Source organism: Lampetra planeri, chromosome 47 (genome assembly GCF_965212315.1).
Source record: "Lampetra planeri chromosome 47, kcLamPlan1.2.h2, whole genome shotgun sequence".
In the NCBI taxonomy this organism is placed as follows: domain Eukaryota; kingdom Metazoa; phylum Chordata; class Hyperoartia; order Petromyzontiformes; family Petromyzontidae; genus Lampetra; species Lampetra planeri.
The window spans coordinates 7997313-8009428 of NC_136153.1; positions in this window are offsets into that span (position 1 = coordinate 7997313).

The following is a 12116-nucleotide window of genomic DNA, read 5'->3' on the forward strand; positions in this document are numbered from 1 at the left end:
CCAACAAACAAAACGAAACGTCGCTGGCTTTCTTCCGATTGTGTTCCAGAGTCGCCGCCGTGATGCATGACAGGTCGGCACGCGAACTCGCTGCGTCGTCAATGCATCGTAAAAGTGCGTCGTAAATTAGACCGTCGTAAACCGGTGTCATCCCTGTAACTTTTTCCCACGTTTAAATCAGCTTTTTTTTTTTAACTGACATTTTAAAAAACACACGGAAGCTGTATTTCATTGAGTGTTGGTTTCGCATATATTTAAGCCGGACAAACTTTCACTTGCTCCGTTTAGTAATGAATAACAGGACCCCCCCCCCCCCGGGGGCTTATACAAAATGATGAATATGTAGAGACTCTAATGATTTAATAAACTTATGATTTCACACTGGATAGATTTTTTTTCATATTCCGAAAATTTATTACAATTATTCACCCTCTCTCCATGCATCAACCACATCGCGCGTGACGCCATCAACATCTTGACGACGTCACGAACCCCTCTCCTCCACCTCACTCGTGTAGCGTGACGTCACCAACCCCTCTCCACCGCACTCGTGTAGCGTGACGTCACCAATCCCTCTCCTCCACTCGTGTCGCGTGACGTCACCAACCCCTCTCCACTCGTGTAGCGTGACGTCACCAACCCCTCTCCTCAACCTCAGTCGTGTAGCGTGACGTCACCAACCCCTCTCCTCCACCTCACTCGTGTAGCGTGACGTCACCAACCTCTCCCCCACCTCACTCGTGTAGCGTGACGTCACCAAGCCCTCTCCTCCACCTCACTCGTGTAGCGTGACGTCACCAACCCCTCTCCTCCACTCGTTTAGCATGACGTCACCAACCCCTCTCCTCAAACCAAACCATCCCAGGTATCATGGCGTCATCACACCTGGTCGCTCCGCTCTGCGTATTTGACGTCATGAACCCCTCCCCGACACCTGCGCCCAACTCGTGGAACGTCATCCCACTGCGTTACAGACAAATGCAAAGATCCCCCGTATAGCCTTAACATACTGTTTGGGCAAGTGATGTTAGCGAGCACCTATGAAGGCCGACACGGCACACGAGGTTGTGGGTGACCAAAATCACGCCCGGCCGCCTTTGTCTCCCGAGTGGCGATGTTTACACACCGCACCAGGTACTAATTTGAGGCTGAGTCTACCTAGGAGAGGCCCAGGATCGGTTCAGATAATCGTCACCGGTGTTGGCCGTGAGCGGGCATCAACACCGGGTCGCCGTAGCGCAGCGCGCTAACCGCTACACTACCGCTCCCCCCAGACAGACAGACACACACGAACACGCGTGTCTATTACATGGAGGCTGTGGATGGATGTTGGCAAAATGCCAGACGGTTCGGCATTGGAGCAAAGCAGCACCGCCTTCCGCTCTAGTTTGCGTGGTGAAATGCTGCTGTGTGGATGGACACGACCCACCGTCCCTTGCCGGGGTTAATCAGCTAAGTTCCACTGCGGGGAAGACGACGACAACGTTTGTCCCACAGAGAGACTGGACCACGCCACGGGGTTGTGAACTTTGCTGGCTCAGAGCTGTGACACATGAACAGCCTCAGTGCTCAAATTTAGCCGGAAATCGCTCCGCCTTGTCACTTTCAGAATTGGTAAGGAACCATTTTTGCAAACAGACCCCCCCCGGTTTTTTTTCAACTATCACCCGCGGCACTGCCACACGTGCCAAGGGCAGTAGCAGCACCTCCACTAAGCTATGAAACTCGATTGATAGCCCCTTCCCCAACCCCCCAGGCATCAATGCCACGCGGGCATCGCGAGTCAAGGCTTGATTCACACGGCGCGGCGGAATCAAACGGTTTTTTTTGTTTGTATATAAATAAGATAAAAACAAAGACGATTGTTTTATGATCTTGCCGGCTTAAAGGCTGCAAGCGCACAGATTCACAAGCCCCTCCACTCCGCACCTTCTCCTGCTGCTGCTGCTGCTGTTTGTATCGTCGGCTCTCCGGGCAGTAGCGGCGCTGGGGATAATGAAAACGAATCAAGCAAGAGTGCAGGGCTTGCAAGCAGCTAGAGGAGCCACGGAATAATATAACAATATGGGTGCACCCAATAGCTGCTTAAATTCAAATCAGACTTAATTAAAACGAGTTTATGATTGAAAAAAAGTCTAATTAATCTCTATCTGTCTATGCATCTCTCGTGTCACTAAATCTCTAAATGTCTACATTTCTCTCGTCCTCACGACATCTCGAATTCCTGTCTACATCGCTGCTGTCACCTCACTCCATCTCCGTCTAATCTCTTGGCTCTGTAGCCTCTATCATGCCACTGCATCGCCCAGTTTCTCTGGATTTCCCCCCCCACAATCTCACCCACATCTTTAACATCTCGGCCATATCTCTTTCTGTCATCGCGCCAGGATGTTTTTTAAACAAATTGAAAGTTGGTGACGGGGGAGCGGGGAAGAAGCGTGGTGGTGGTGGTGGGATCGAGAAGAATTTGTGCTTAGAGCCCCCCTGTGGGCAGGCATGGCCAACGACATTCAGGTGTTAGTGCCGAGCGGAACGCGTGTGGAGCGGTGCGAGGCGTCATTAATATTCCGCTCAGGCCTGGCCGCTCTTCGCTGCATGAATTGTGTACGCGCGCGCGCGCTCGTGTTCATCATGTCCCTTTATTTTTATTGCTCAACCTTCGTCTCTCCCCCCCCCACGCTTTTATAGCTCAGCGTCGCCGCCATGTGTGGGTGTGTGTCGGTTTGTGTCGAGCGGTCGTGTCGTGGTTTTTCTCGCACTACGAACCCGGCGACTCGAGTTCCATTCCCGCTGACATTTGTAATGATTATCTGAACTGGCCCTGGGCCTCCCCTTAGGCCGACTCAGCCTTAAACGAACAGTACTTGTCGCGAGAGGCAGCTAAAGGCGACAAGGGGGATCTTTGTCTTTGTGTTTCTTGGAGAGATTACAGTGGGATTTTGGTGTCAAGCCGCCAGGAGGCGAGGAGTCTTTGTACGAATGAGATGATGGAAGTCGGCTCTGTGTTGACCAAGATGGAAGAATATCAGGGGGTGGAAACGGACAGAAATGAAATAAAACATGAAATAAAACAACAAAAGAAAGCGCGATTCCCAGGAGGCGATTGTTTGAGCGGACACGAGGTAAAATATCCGTCCTGTGATGTCGAGGCTTCTATAAAACATCGCAGTCTCTCACACACGGACACAGACAAAGATTTCCCCCGTATAGCATCAACATACCTTTGGGGGCCAGTGCTGTTTGCGAGCGGCCTTTGTGTCCCCAGTGGCGATGTTCACACACCGCACCAGGTACTGATCTGAGGCTGAGTCGACCTAGGGGAAGCCCACGAACCGGCTTAAGATAAATTAATCGTCACCGGTGTTGGCCGTGAGCGGGAATCGAACTCTGGTCGCCGGGATTGTAGCGCAGCGCGTTTTGACCGCTCCACGACAAAGGCAAAGAGACGCACGCACACAGGAATAGCCACGCACGCGTACAAACTCAAACGATCCCTCGTAAATCCTTCGAACAGAATGCTGGGGCAAGCGTTAGCCAGCGACTGTTAAGGAAATAGTACGACGAGGATTAAGCCCGTTCGCCTTTGTCTCCCCAAGTGAGGGTCGTGTGTGGTAGGGTAAAACAAGCGTGAGTAACTCTCACACCTTCCAAGACGTCTGGCAATCGTGGACAGGTAGACCACGTGACCCCACAGCTCTCCGTAGCAGAGGCCCTTCCTCCTAGCAGTGGCAGGAACAAATAATTGCAGGGCTGCACCTTTAATTTTTTTAAACATTACAATCGGTACGAGGAGCAAACGCTGCCTTCCCGAGTAAACACGCTAAGTGGATTAGCAATTCCTGGGACCATTATTAGCACGTCTCGCTGCGGAAGAAACAAAAAAGGGGAAATGGGTCTCCCAAGTCCCAAATAATGACTCGGGCCAACACACTTTCGCGCGTGCAAATTGGGATTTGAGCGCGTGAAATAAACCTCTCTGCGCGGGTGAACGCATCGAGCAGTTCGTGGAATAGAATAACATCTTAAACGCGGTGAGGTTGCGGAGCTGGGAATCTGGAATATCGCACCTCCTCCGGCTTAGCACGGTTGGATATGTACGGTGCGAAAGAAGTTCAGCGTATCTTCTTGGTTCTTTCAGTAAAGTTACGTAGAAGGAAAGTAATAAAATAATAAAAATAAAACACAATAAAATAATTCTCACGACGTTTCGGCCACAACGCAAGCAGCCGTCCCGTCGAGGCGACAGAGTCTGAAATTTCAGACTGTCGCCTCGACGGATCTGGTTTTCACCTGAGGACGGCTGCTTGCGTTGTGGCCGAAACGTCGTGAGAATTATTTTATTGTGTTTTATTTTTATTATTTTATTACTTCCCTTCTACGTGAATTTACATAAAGAACCAAGAAGATGAATCCCTGCAATCACGAAAGCTTTAAATCGAAAAAAGTTCAGCGTTCACATATGTACTCGCACATGCGGACGACAAGGGCGCAAATCGGGGATGTAAAATCATACTCGTAATTTTTTTCGGTAAAGTCACGTAGGTAAAAACATTTAATAATGAAATAAAATAACAATAAATGAAAATAACTAAATTAAAACACGACGTTTCACTTGATACAGTAAATTTGACTGTGACGGTCCCCACCTGAAGACGGAGACTTGTGTTGCCTCCAAAACGTCGTGATTTAATTTAGTTATTTCCACTTCTTATTATTTTATTTTGTTATTATTATTATTATTATTTTTTACCTACGTGACTTTACCGAAAAAACCTAAGAGTATGAATCCTTGCAGTCACGAAAGCTTCAAATCTCGAATGTAAAATCATAGCGCGCACAATTAAAACCTAAACGAAGCCCAGTAGAGCCCATCTTTTATTCGATTCGGCCTAATCTGCCACGGTGGACGGATGTCTGGGATGAGGAGGGAGTGACCCACACTTCACCCCACCACACGTCAACTCCCGATCCACTGACTTTGCTGGTAACGCTTTAAGCTGCTGGGTGGATTGTAGGCGAGGTGGGTGGGGTGTCCGGGGGGAGGTTTAAAACAAACACGTGTCTTTTATATTATCTTCCGTGCCAGAACACGGAATCGAACTGGTGACCCTCTGGGGTGCAAGTCCGAGGGCGCTAACCATTACCCCTACAGCAGCATCGCGTTTGCACATTTGATCGGAACTTAACAACAATGAAGGTGACGGTAACAAGCTAACTGGGCCCTAAAACACGTGCCGAATGCATGGGGGGGGGGGGTCTCGTGGTGTTTGGTATGTTTTACGTGCTCAGAAATATGATGTGGCAACAGTGAAGTCGATGATGTGGCCCAGCCATTATCTCTTATTGCCAGAGTAATTTGCCTTAAAAGCATTTAATGGGCGCGTGTGTGTTGACGCTGTGTGTTTATGGGTGTATAAGAGCATTAACATATGTGTCTACACACGGGTGAAAGTGTGTGTAAATATGTCCTTGTGTGTGTGCATACTGTGCTTGTGTACGAGAGTGTGTGTGCGTTTATTGCAGGGGAGCGGTAGTGTAGCGGTTAGCGCGCTGCGCTTTAAATCCGGCGACCCGGGTTTGATTTTCGCTCACGGCCAACACCCAGTGACGATTATCTGAACCGGTTCTGGGCCGTCCCCTAAGTCGACTTAGCCTCAAATGAGTACCCGGTGCGGTGTTTAAACATCAGCACTCGGGAGACAAAGGCGGCCGTGAGTGGTGTTGACCCCACCAAGCACGTGGCGTTTCGGCCTTAATAGGTGGTCAATAATCGCACTTGCCCAAACAGTTTGTTAAGGATATATGGGGGATCTTTGTTGTTTGTTCGTGTGTATTTCTGTGCATCTAGACCTGTATATCAGATGCACTCATTACCTGTTGAGGAAGCTAAGTGTGTGTTGGGAGTGTTAATGGCTGGTGGGCAAGACTGATGACAGAATGACAGCCAAAGAATCAGAATATTTTTTGTATCAGAATTAACATCTTTATTCAGTTTGGAAGAGGAAATCCGATGAGCTATGAAGCTATTTTTTAAACAGATGTTCAGTATGGGGCGGATCAGCAAGTTAAAACAACAAACCATACAAAACAAACAATCGGAGTGCAAAATCTAGAAAAGAGAATAGCAAGTCACGAAATATATGAATACATTTGAAATGTATTTATGAAGTCCCATTCATCAACCTTGGGCGAGGCGGCAAAAATGACAACCAATCAGTACCAGACCACACCAGGATAACACCACGCAGCAGTCGTCCCTCAATACAATAACAAGCGAACCATCGCTACACAGCAGCTAATGAAACAAGTTGCACAGGGGGGAGAAGATAGCCACGACCGTGGAGATGGGGCGCTACAATCAGTGCTTGAATGGTCGCATTGGATGAGCAGCAGGGCACGGTGCAGCACAAATCAATTCCCGTCGTGGACTATTCCCCTATAATATCCATAACACATGTATTTTTTTGGGTTAGATCGCGTAACTATCTAAATGTGTCATTAAACCCGCCACCACCACACCTGCATTATGGATGATATTGGTCGCGAAAGCCAACGTGTTAAACTGACGATTCACCTACACGTGTGCTCTCCAAGTTCACGAACCCGCGTTGAAGTATGGTTTAATAGCTTGCACGACCCGCACGGCATTAAGAAGGGCCCTTATCCAGCAGTGAATTGACGAAGGCTCATGCATCTATGATGGATGTGATGATCAATGCCTAACACCCACATTACAACTCGTCTTTGTTCGTGTTTCAAGGGCACTTAAATACAAATTTGTGTTCAAACTCGGCCTCACCACCCACACACAACCCCGTGACAATGCCACTCTCATCTTGTCTGATGAACCATGTCGATTTATTATTAACAGCGATGGAGGACACATTGTTGTTGTTGTTGTTTTTTTTACCAGGCACCTGTCACAAGGTCCTTACGCACCCTTGTATGTGTACAGTATTGCGTACTATAATCACCCAGAAATATCTGTCCGTCCCGCGCGTGACGTCACTCAACATGAGGCCCACCCTCCCGCGTGACGTCACTCCACATGAGGCCCACCCCCCCTCATTAATATTCATGAGTGGGTGGATTTTTACACGAACACAGAGGAAGGTCGAGCTGAATTAAATCATTTATTACGCAAAGTCGCTTCAAATGTGACGTTTCTTTACAAAAAGTGACGGTAAAAAAAATTATCTACGCAGCACAGTGCTACATCCGTGCGTGGAAATTGACACTAACGCAAAGTCGCGCACTCCACATGCCGCACCCCTCCCCTCATTAATAATCATGAGCGGGTGACGTCACTCCACAAGCCGCATCCCTCCACAATAACCACGAGGGGGTGACGTCACTCCACATGCCGCACCCCTCCCCAATAACCATTAGCGGGTGACGTCATTCCACATGGGGCACCCCCCCGCTCATTAATAATCACGAGCTGAACAATTTTTATCCTGAGTATTTCAGATTTATTGCAATATACACCCGTCCTTCGACGGGCAAACAAGCTGGTATATATAACTAAATTGGAAAAGACATGAAATAGGGGATGGAATGTGATACATTTACAAATTCCTCGAGCTCTGCTCTGATGGCCAATGCCCAGTTCTGGCAGCGCTGTTGATGCGCTCAAGCACATTACCAGGTACATCTCAGCTCTAAAATGTGACCTTGGCATTCTGACGAAGTTAGTTTTACTGTTACCAACTTGCATTTCCGACACGAAACATCTGTGCCTTTTTGAAACAGGCTGGCCTGCCTATGATCCACCCTGGGTTTAAACAGACTGGATAGTGTGATGAGCTCATATATTCTTAAAAGATCTAGACACATCCCAATCCGTGAGCTACTCCAGTGGGCAAGGCTGCGTTGGCTGGGTCATGTAGCCCACATGCCCAGCCACCGTATACTGAAGCAGCTTTTGTTTGGCTGCATAGAGGGGGCTAAATTGGTGGGGCACGGGCTATAGAAAAGATGGACTGGCACGGTGCAGGAGGATGTGGAGCTGAGTGGACTTTCCAAAGACGGGTACCAGCAGACGTCTGTGGAGGAGGCTCGTGAACGAAACTATTGGGCAGTTGTAGGTAGTCATCCTCCAACAAAAACGGAGGGCAGAAGAGCGACACTCACAACAACGAGCAGAGCACCAAACATCGAAAAACGCAGCAGGTTTGGACAGTGGGGAGCCAGTCATCTCAGTCAGTTGACCCATAGCACCTGGGTCTGTCCCTTGACCTCCTACCAGCGAACTTTCTATACTTCACGTGGCCGGCCTCAAGGTACACGTAGCATGGCAGAAGCGCAGTGGTGACATCACCGCCACTTGGTGGCAAACTGCGGTTGTTGTTGTGTGTGGTCTTTGTCATCTTTGTGTTCGTAGCTTATGACCCCCGTGTTGAATTGACTCGGCAAATGAGCACAAGCACAGAGATGCCAGGATAATTAAATTGCATGCTGCCAGCCCAGATGTCCATGAAAACAAGAGATTACAATTTTTTTTATCCTACAACATTGATCATTGTGTCATAAAGCACACCATATCTCTGTTAAACATGTCATAGCTAAAGCCATGCAGAGGGAAACATAGCGAGTGTTCCATCATTTTAATACTTGTTGTAATGTTCCATTATTGAGCAAGACAAACAGGATCATGCATACACTTCTATTTTTGAAGAGTGAAATGTGATTTGATAGAATTGTTTTTTTAATATTCAGTATATAAAGACCACATGTGGCCAAACTGGTTTTCGTCATATCATCCTTAACATGATTAGAATGCATTCGACATCGTGCAATCAAATTATCGCTTGCAGTTGGTTCAAATACCCACAGTGTTTATATCACTCTTGAAAACTCATTGCATCGTTAGCATACAAAAGGCATGACTGAAAGAGGGAAGGGAGATTAATAGTAAGCTGTGTGTCAAGCTACTGCTGGCAGAAAGGCCTAGTTGAAGCTCTGGGGAGCCCCTTTTAGAGCATATTTGGCCTACTCTTCCATGCTGGCCAGATGTTTTGAAAGCGGTGGGAGTACCCACATTGTAATCTCACCACAACACGTCAGAGCTGACGATCGATCAACCACGGTGTACCCCTTGATATATATGTGTGGTGACGATTCGACACACCTCTCTTGAGATGGCACTTTATTGAAGACACGTTCACTTGACATCAGGCGGAGACCCCCACCGCAACAGCCCCGAGTCTCCCGCGCATCTCCCCCTTACATGCCGACACGAGGCCACGCCCCCCTTCTCGATCATTCTCGCCGATTCTGGACGCTTGCTCCACCGGAAGACTCCATGTTGATTCTTCCGTCGACTGACCACGCTCCCTTCTCGAACATTCCCGTAGCCACCAGTCCCTTCCCACTCACAACTGATTCCCCTGTCATTACCTCCCGTAGCCACCAGTCCCTTCCCACTCACAACTGATTCCCCTGTCATTACCTCCCGTGGCCACTAGTCCCTTCACACTCACAACTGATTCCCCTGTCATTACCTCCCGTGGCCACCAGTCCCTTCGCACTCACAACTGATACCCCTGCTGCCATTACCTCCCGTGGCCACCAGTCCCTTCACACTCACAACTGATTCCCCTGTCATTACCTCCCGTGGCCACCAGTCCCTTCACACTCACAACTGACTCCCCTGTCAACCTCCCGTGGCCACCAGTCCCTTCGCACTCACACCTGATGCCACTGCTGCCATTACCTCCCGTGGCCACTAGTGGATGCGCACCGCATGCAGGCTCTATTGTCATTGACTACTATATTTATCCAAGAATGTCAGTGTGTAACGCGCGTGACGTCATCCCACGTCGACCAGCCCCCCTCATTAATAATCATGAACATTTTATGTCCTCCACATGGAACCGCCCCTCATTAATAATAATTAGCGGGTGACGTCACTCCACTTGGGGGGGGGGGGGGGGGGCGAGGCGCCTCCTCCCCCCTCCTCGGCGTCAACTTACAACCCTCACTACAAAGGCAGAACCCTCACGTCACGTGATCTCCGTAACGCTACTGAGACATCAAAGTAAAAAGGACGTCATAATGAACAAGGGATTATAACCTTCAAATAAAATAAGTCTGTGTCACCGCGGCCTTACTAATTGCACACCAATGGATGCAATGAATTTCACGTCGCGGTCTGCGTTTCGCTTGCAAGATACAGATTTACTGCAATACACCCGTCTTTGGACGGGCTATAATGCTACTTACTTATACACACACACTCACTTCTGGGTGGACACAAGCTACGGGGATCGTTTCAACTGCCGGGAGCTCCGCTTGTGCCGTGCTGAAAATCGCGCCCTGCCCGTTTAAAATGTTGAACTTCCATCGGTGACCTGAAGAGGAACGCAACCAACGCGCTCCGCTGGACCGCGGGGTGGGCGTGACGGGGGATGGGTGGGTGGGACGCGTTCGCCAAAATTCACTTGTGACCCATCCCGTCTGCGATTGTCTCTCGAACGTGGGCCGAGACCCTCACAGCGGTGAGATTCCCCCCCACCCACCCCCACCCCCTCTGGCACCGCCTGGGGCAGCTGACAAATAAAAACAACCATGAAAGAAAGACCAGACGGCGACAATGTATTGCCTCGTTATCGCCGAAGTCGTTTTTTTATCCACCCCACCACCACCACAACCTCCGACCTCAGAGCAAATTAATTGCAATGCAAATGTGTGGGGAGTGGGGGGAGAAGCAAAAAATATTACTGCGACGTCTGTGCCAAGAGTTTGTCCCCTTGCGAAGTCGGCAAGAGGCTCGGGGTGCTACGGCTGAACCCTGGCACTTGTTTTTGGGATTGTTAAAAAAAATAAAAATTCTGACCCCCCCACCCACCCCCGTGGACGTCTGTGCGTGAGATGCGTTCATCGGATTGCTCCTCCAACGGTCCGAAATCACGATGTTGACGAGAGTCGGTTCGGTTTCCCGGTCCTCTTCCTCCTCCCAGCGGCATCGTCACGAAGCGACGTTCTCTGCTCGGATGAACAATACCAGAGTGGCAGCGCCGTGGTCTCTGTGACATCGTTGAATTTCTTTCGCACCGTACGTATCCAGCCGTGCTAATCGGAGGGGCGAGGCAAGGCAATGAACGAAACACACACACAAAAATCAGTTCTCATTTTGTTTTAATCTAGATTTAAAAGTGTACAGCTCCAGTGGCTTCCTGATATCGGAAGGAAGAGCATTCCAGACGGCCGTAGAAGCGCATCTGAAACGGCGACTCTGTGTAATGAGTGTGAGTATGTGCACGTGCCGGCCTTCACAGCTGATGCTCGCTAAACAGCACTTCACCTAACTGGCTATAAGGAGGACCTCTGTCTTCGTGTGTACGTATGTTGAACTTCTTTCGCCCCGTACGTAGCCAACCATGCTCATCGGAGGTTTGGGGTGAGGACAACACACTCAACAGAAAAGGAAGCTTTAAATAAATTAATTTTCTATCTATAGTATTTAAAGGTGTATAGCTCCAGTGCTTTCCTAATATCGGGAGGAAGAGCGTTCCAGACGGCCGCAGAAGCGCATCTGAAAGTGTGCGATGCACCGGACGTCGTTTGTTCGACGGCTTACAATCAATCTAGATTTGAAGTTTCATGACTGCAGGGATCCATACTCTTTGGTTCTTTCGGTAAAGTCACGTAGGCTTACAATCAGTGCTCGGCATTTTGCGTGTTGCTTTTAAAGCAGCTTTCCAATGGAGGTTGAAGGTGCGTCTCTTTGCGGGCATCACTTCGAGCTGGCTGTCTACCTGTGACAGGGGCTTGCACGGTGATCGTAAACGACAGTCCGATGTGAACGAAAACCCGAGCACAACGTGGGTGCCACTAATGGGGACTTGAAAGCCAGCCGGATTTCATCAAAGCTTTTCCCTCAGCTCGGAGATGAATTTTTTTTTTATGACAAAACCAACAATTTGCAAAACATGTCCACGCCCTTGTCCCTGATGGGCACCGGTCGGCCTTTGTACTGCTAATGAAATACTTTGTAAGACAAACGCGTGCAGAAGAATACGCGGGCGTGGTATTTCCAGACACTGTGAGGCCCCGATCTCAGTTGTACACTTTAACACGACAGTTGTACACTTCTACACGACAGTTGTGCACTT